The sequence below is a fragment of the Sciurus vulgaris genome (genome assembly GCF_902686455.1).
Source record: "Sciurus vulgaris genome assembly, chromosome: 6".
In the NCBI taxonomy this organism is placed as follows: Eukaryota; Metazoa; Chordata; class Mammalia; order Rodentia; family Sciuridae; genus Sciurus; species Sciurus vulgaris.
The window spans coordinates 67,744,820-67,753,121 of record NC_136466.1 but is presented as its reverse complement, the minus strand read 5'-3'; positions in this window follow the sequence as shown (position 1 = coordinate 67,753,121).

Genomic DNA, 8,302 nt, shown 5'->3' with positions numbered 1-8,302 from the left:
CCCTAGAGCCCAAGAAACAGTTACTTTTTGAGGTTCAGCTCCATCAGTGTGAATTGCTGAAATTACTCATTGAACTGTTTAATTTTCCACCTTTTACCAATCACTTTAGCATGTATTGATGTAGTATCTTGTGCACAACTTTAGATAGAATAACCATATATTATGATTTGCTGGAGATAGTTCATTGTTTTATTTTATGCCTGTTTTTTCCCCAACATTATTAATAGTGTCACCTTTTCATTCTCAAGAAAATCTAGTTTAGTTCATAAATTATATGGTTGTGGTCTTTAAGCTACATTACCCATGAAACTAAGTTTCTAGTTAATAACTATGCAATAACCCATCAACTTTTATCTACTTAGTGATTTTATGGCTGAAAAAATTCTAATCTCTTCTTTCATCTGATGTTTCTATTTCTTGCAGTCCAAAAGAGATATCACTCTCAAATTTGAAGGAAATACAAAATCATGAACAATAAATGTCTGCTTAGGAATGAATTGTTGAGCATAAATTTTATTCAAACTCTGCTTTTGCCTGTGAAAGCAATTACCATATTTATTTGTCTTCCCTCCAACTTCTGCCCCAACTTAGAAACCAAGCAAGAAAATTGAGTTACCTGATTAAATCTTCCATATTATTTGACTTTGAAACATAAGCCAAGGTATCCTGCAGAAGTTCCTTGGGGACTTTGAGAACATTTTTTAATTTCATGACTAGACATACAGTCCTTTCTTTTTGGAAAAAAAAATTTGAAGTTGCTTCCCCTGTCTGGGATAGGCTCCAGAGTGTAAAATTAAGGGAAACTGGTAAATGTACTGGCCTCTGTTAAAGTCATCAAGCTGACTTATTTACTAGTAGAAAGCCTTAGCCAGGTCTCATGAGATGATGGAGCATGAAGTGGGCCCTGTGACAGCTGCTTTCTCCTGCTGTGTGATACAAGGTACCAATCACCAATCTTGTAACAAAAAAGGAAAAGATATTCTAATCATGAATTACATTTTAATTAGTTTGACAGTTACACTAGTGTGACACTCATATATACTTTACAAGTACACATGAAATAACTTCAATTTCTTAGAATAGCAGTGAATTCATATGTTGGTATTTTTAGAGCAGCCTTTTCCCTCTCTATTTCATAGTAATTATGTCATGTGCTAGGAAAAGTGTTTGAACATAGGCAGTTTTCCCATTTTCAATGATATACCCAAATACCACTTGAAATGGAGATTTGGCATTTGTACCTGTATCATATTCATATCAATTCCGTAATGAAACTTGATAACAGTAAAAACCCATATAATTGCCCTATGTCTTTTTTCACTATCTCCACATATTCCAAATATGACTACTATATTGTCCCAAAATTATTCTTTATCTCTTAAAAAGAGTTTCCTCATTTAGTCTCCTGTATTAGAGCTGTTATTTTAATTATTTTATTTTGAACAATGAATTGTTGTTTTGGCAAGATAGATTTTCCTGTAATGATACAGAATACTTTTGGGTACAACTAGTTTTCAAATGGCAAAGAAATTTAATGCTGGTTTAATAATTATTTTTGGAACTTTGACTTTAATATTGCAAGTGCTGTTGTTTAACAAAAACCTTTAAAAGATATTTTTAAAAACAATATTTTCATTGTAGAGATCATAAATACTCTCTTGATAACAAAAACTTTTCTAATCTTAGATAGGTGTGTAGTGTGGTTTGGGAAAAGAATTTCAATGACAGCTTTGGAAGTTCTGTATCTCCAGTTACTTAGAAGAAAAAATAATGTAAAAGAACCAGCTTCAGACAACCTGTACTGGTCCCTAGTGCTGGCAAAGACACTGGGGCCACAGTGAAAGTGGAACATTTATACATTGTAACAACTAATAACCACATATCCTGTGTGCCAGACACTACTCCAAGCAATTTGCCCCTTTTAACTCAAATACTCCTCCTACAACCCAGTGAGACAGGTTCTGTGTAACTCCTATTTGATGCAGGAAACTGAAGATGGTAGGTAATTTGTCAAGCATCATTAGGCTAGGAAATAGTAGACCAGACATTTTTACCATACAGTCTGGGCCTTGAGTCCTCGTGCTAAACCACTGGACTACCTTGTTATTGTGTTACAATGTGAAGATGGGAAAGGTAATAATTCTAATTAATATACTACTTAATCTGATGTTTGGTTATGTGTATTTTTATAAATTAAAATTGCTATTAGTTATTTGACATTTGAATCTAAATTCCCATAGGTTTATATGTTCAAGTTTATAAAAATATATTTTGTAATATTTTCACTGAGGAAATGGTGGATCAATTTGTTTTCAAGTTTACCTTTTATTAGTCCTGATTTTAATTAATATTGCATAGTGTTTAAGTGTGCAAGCTGTGGAGCCAGGCTGGGTGGATTTACATCCTCTAGCATTTATTAGCTGTGGATCTTTGGTAATTTACTTAAACTCTTTGTGCTTCTCTTTTATTATCCATAAAAGTAAGATAGTAACAGTGTTCTTCTTGCAAGGTTGGTAGGATGATTATATGAGATAATGCATGTAAATGTTATTGTCTAAGTACCAAGTACTCAACAAATGTTTGAGATTATTATCATTGCTGTAATATATAGCAACAGAAGCAATATGATTTAATCAGGAATAAAAATGGAATTTTGAAAAGTTATAAGGATTGGGTTTGAACAAACTACTTCTCATATCAATTACACATATTCACTGTTTCTTCTGCATATTCTGTATTGCTTTGCAATTTTTTGATACTGTGAACCATACTAAAAATATACTTTTTATACCCTCTGTGCAAGGTTTACCAAAATTGACTTGTTTGCATCATCAGTTTTAGTGTCACAATTTTTGGATATCAAAAACTATTGTTTTAAGAACCACCCATACATTAGAATGTTTGTATTTGAAAACTGTGAACAGTGCTAATTATATTTGATGTTCTCGATGTGTTTCATGATATTTCAAACACTAAAGAAAATATTTTCTTGTTTCTTCTTATTCTCTCTCTTCTCTTTCCATAACACTAGGTATTTATGAGGAGAGAGTACGTAAAATGAATTATGTTATGGAAGATATGTTTATTTTTTTAAGAAAGAAAATCATATGTCCCAGTCAAGTGAAACAATCTCTACAAATATTTTAATATGTAATGTTTCTTACAATCAAGAGGTCTCAGGGTTTACTACACTCAATGAAGGGGAAGCATGAAAATTACTGCAAGTGTGAGATATATGGTCAGTGTTCCTTTAGGCAGTGTGCCTTTTATATTTTTCTGTTAGAGTTCTTCATGACCTTCTCAATTACAGTTACTGTAAGCTACCTCTGCTTATCATTACAGTTTAAGTATTTGCTGATAGGAAGAATGTCATATTAAATTCCATTTTATTATAAGCCATCATTTTCAGGAATAGACTTTGTTGAACTGGGAACTACAAGCCAGATAAATTTTCATTCTTTCTTTAACTTTATATTTTTTAAGTATACATGTTCAAACCATAGCATTCTAATTTTTCATTTTGATCTGATTTTCACCTTAATATCTTAATAATAACAGTTTCTCATCAGAATATGAGCTAGATCACTAGGCATGATACAGGTCGAATTTGTGGGAGAGCATCCTAGTTTATTGCCCATACACAGCAGTACACACATTTTCACTGTCTTAGTTCTGTTCCAAATGTCTGCAAATGCATGTTACCAGAGCAGAGAATGAAGAAGTTTGCTTAGGTCATTACTGTACTATGCTGGTAAGAAGAGTAGGGGCCATACATAGGTCTGTGCATTATGAAGAAAAGCATTTAGCTCTTCTTGTCACAAATAAATATTAAATAGTATCTATTAGCAATTTTTATTGTTACTGTGAGCTTATTAATGAGATAAACAAGTGTAAGAGATTTGGCATATACCAAGCTTTTAACTGTGCCAAGTTTTCTAGGTTTATTGCCTGTGTCACCCATTTGCATAAAGGCTGGGCTTTGTGAAATTGCTGATATTTTATCTATGAAAATGGAAATTTCATTTGGTTCAGCTTACGAGGTTATATTTATCTTCATTTTGACCAATGAGTAAACTGTGGCTTAACTATGTTTAGTAACTCAGCTAAGATCACACAGAGAACATTTTGTAAAGATACATGTGTATGTATATGTGTTTTATAACTATGATTTAAACCAGAGTTCATCTTAAATGTCCCATGTCTGTGTGTCCCAAATCTTCACAAAAATGTTTAAAAAATAAAAGGACACATGAAGAAAGAATTATTTTAAAGAATGCCATGGTCAGTATGTGCCACAGTAATTATGATGCTGGCACATTCATGCTTTGATTGTAACTTGTCCAGAAATGATTGGTGAGAAGGAACATTTCACTGCTGTTGAGGATTGGAAAGAAGACAACTAAACTGACCTTTGGAAAAAATTATTCAGCCTGTATTAGTGTCCTAGGGCTGCTGTAACAAAGTAGCACAAACAGGGTGGCCTAGTAAACAGAAATGTATTGGTCTCACAATTCTTTAGGCTGTTTAAGTCTAAAATAAGGAGTTAGTAGGGTTACTTCCTTATAGGAACTGTATGGGAGAATCCATTCAATCTTCTCTCCTAGCTTCTGGTGGTTTCTGGGAATCTTCAGTGTTATTGACTTGCAGATGTCTCTCTCCAATCTCTGCCTTCATCATCACATAGCACTCTCCCTGTGTCTCTTCACATATCTGTGCATATCTGTCTGTGTCCATATTAACTTTTATAAGGACACCAATCATATTGAATGAAGGCCCACCTGAATGATATCATTTTAACTTGATTACCTTAAAAGGAACAGAAACAACAGGAGATACCTATCTCATACATACATATACCCTTTTTATAATCACACATATATACATGTATGTTCTGTTTATGTATATATATGTCACACACACACATATATATTCCCCTTTTTATAATCACAAATATACTGATATATTATACATATATATTGATTGGTTTACAGGAACAGATCCTGGATAATCCCACAATGGACATCTGCAGGCTGCTGAGCTGGAGAAACCAGTAGCTGCTCAGTTGAAGAACAGGGGCCTCAGAATGAGAGGAATCAATGATGTGGCCTTAGTCTGGGACTGAAGGCCTGGAAATTCCCTGGAGTGTCCCTGGTCAGAGTTCATTTTGGAGGAGTTAAGGAGCTAGTGTCTGATGTTCTCAGGTGATCACAGCAGTAAAGAACCTGTTTAAGAAGAATTAAACTTGCATCTTCTGCTGCTTCCTTGTTCTTCCAACTTTTGTTCCATCTAGGCTCCCAACCTATTGAACTGTGCTACCCACACTTAGGGTCAGTCTAGGCCTCAGTTTGCTATCCCAAGTACCAGTCATTCCTAAAAATACCATCACTGACACACCTCTTAACCTTAGGAAGTCAATCAAGTCGACAATTCAGATCAACTGTCACATGATGTAATAGGGATAAGAACTTTAACATATCACTTTTGGAAGACATGATCAAACCCTTAACAGTCTTATGTTCTTAATGAATTCCTTTGTCTCAACATAGACCAAGTCTTTTGCTGTTTCAGGTTCAAATGAACAATAATCTGAATTTTTTTCTATTCTGATTCCATGTTCATGTCAATGTCAATTTCCTGTCTCTATTGTAATGAATGTTAAGCCTTTTGAATAAAACTCATAGCAATGGACTTTCTAAATGCATTCTTTTGGCCCGAACTATATTCCCTGCATTTGGTTTAAAGTATATTCCTAAGCATATGGAAGAATGAATACTGGAAAAATATTTTCATTAGTTTCTATAACAAAGTGAGAGGCCACTAATTTATAAATGAGTAAAGACTTGCTGAAAGGAAATGTTAGTAACTAATAATACTAGTTCTTAAAGATATTTTGTTAAATTTTTTACATTAATGATGATTTTAAGAAATCTAAATTAGAACTTTGAAAATAGTTTTTTTCATTTTAAAATTTTCTTCTGTGGAGAAAAAAGTTACTTTAACCTAACCATAATGCTTTTCATGTACATAAATTAGATTTTGGGTTAAAATTTTTTTTGGCAAAAATTACCACCTAAACTTTACTCAAATTTACTTAAATCAAGATTATTTTGTTTTAAAACAATCAAAGATATGTGAAATCAAACTTATGATTTTTGTTAAATTTTGCACTAGTTGGGAAGTCCTATATTTTTGCCTAGGGTTTTATGTTAAGCTGTCAAAATATTCTTTACTCTTTCCCTGTACTTATAATTTTGTACAATTTAATAAAAATCATAAATTCCCTGCTGTCTGAGATCTTGGAAGGGAGTACAAATATTTCTTGACCTTTGCTAAAATTTTGTTTTGGATAGATTAACTTTATTTAAAAATTATTTGACTTTAGGTTTATAAATATCACTTATTTCCTAGACTCTCTCTAAACATTCTTCCTCTTATTTACAAAACTGACTTTTACACTAAATGTTGTAACACACTCTTCTTCCCACGCCCTGGAAATTAACTATCTCAACTACATATTAAATTTTTGAGAGGGCCCTAGGAGATTAGCCTGAATTCACTGAGATAGCTCTGATCTTCACAGAAAACAAAAATAGACTGATCTTCTCATAAAAATCAGGACAGTAAGAACCTCAGAAAATGGCTAAAATGCTCTTCATTTAACTGGCTTCACATAATGGGAGTTAAAGAGAATTAAAACTAGCAGGAAATAATTTATTTCCAACCCTCTGATTTTATAAATGAGGATCTGAGGCCAAGAGAAGTGAAGGAATATGTATGACCTAAAATTGCAACTGCTGCCTTGACATTTTTGATCCTTGTAGAGTCCCCAAAGCTCATCCATCATTTCATCTGCTCTTGCCAGATACACTACCAGTCAGTCAAGGCTCCCTACCTGGCTGGTTCCTGTCAGTCAGAACAGCTGCACCCTACCAGGGACTTCTGTCTAAGCACTTTTACCACCCTATAAACTTGTGAAATTATTCAGAAAAGTTAGTCCTATTCACCTGTGGGAACCTGGCTTCACTCCATTCTTTAAATATTACAAACCACAGCCTGTGCTGCTTCAAGCTATTTCTGAGTTCGACCCCCACATGGCCCTACCTGGCATGAAGTTCCTTCCTCACCTAGGTGGGAGTACATGTGATTAATAAACTGCCACCAGTCTCATCTTTCCAGAGTCACGTATGTCGTGTTTTCAGTCTACTGGTCCTATTAAGGGGAGAGGATGGTCCCATTTAGTGGAGAGGACCCTTCTTCCACCCAGCAGAGCAAGAGGTGATCAGAAAAAAGGCTCTGGTAGATCTTTATTAATAATGGGTAGTATTAAAGTCACCAGGTATCTTTTCTGTGACTTTCAGATGGTGGGTGACAGAGATTGGGTGGTAAATAAGTAGGCAATGGTAACCATCTACTTACATTAGAAGTTATATTAGCTCTAAGGACGTGTTAAAGTTTTGTATCCTAACTCTATGGTATAGAGTGATGCTGTATTTGTTGTTCTTATTCATTTATTTAATAAATATTTACTGAGATTCTATCATGTGCCAGGTTCTACATATAATGGACTCTGTCAGCTCCTTGGTAGTCTAAGCTCAAAGAAGTCCTTTTTCTTTTCCTCTGCAGGTTGTCTGCAAGCTTGCTGGATAAACCTGGATCTCCTATTTCTCAGTGTTTCCAACTTGATAAGCTCACTGCTGAGTTTCCATCCAATCCAATTGCATCAGTTGTTTGAGTGTGGATGTGAAATGTCCCTGGTAGACTTGTGTTGAAGGTTTGATCCCCAGGGCAGCAATGTTCAGAGGAGCTCTTGGGAAGTGATTGGTCAGAGTCTTCATGATGCAATGATTAATGCATTGGTGGGCTCATAACTGATGGCATTATTGGGAGGTAGTGAAATTGGGGAGGTGGGGCCTAATTAAAAAAGGTGGGTCACTGACCTTGTGCCCTCGAAGGGTACATATTGTCCCATGCCCCTTCCTCCCTTCTGCATCCCATCCCTGTTGCTTTGAGGTGAGCAGCTTTTCCCTACTGCACCCTTACCCCGTGAAGTCCTGCCTCACCCCAAGCCCACAGCAATGAGGCCAAGTGATTACAGACTTAAACCTGTGAAGCTGTGAGCTCAAATCATTCTTTCCTCCTCTAAATTGTTTTTCTCAGGTATTTTGTCACAGCGATGCAAAGTTGGCACTATTCTTTGTGATCTGGGAGATCTGGACCAGCATCAGGCTCTCGTTTGCAGACCGGCTGCCTGGGAGAATGTGCACAGTGATCTGCCAGTGGTGGCCTTCCTGCCAGTGATAAT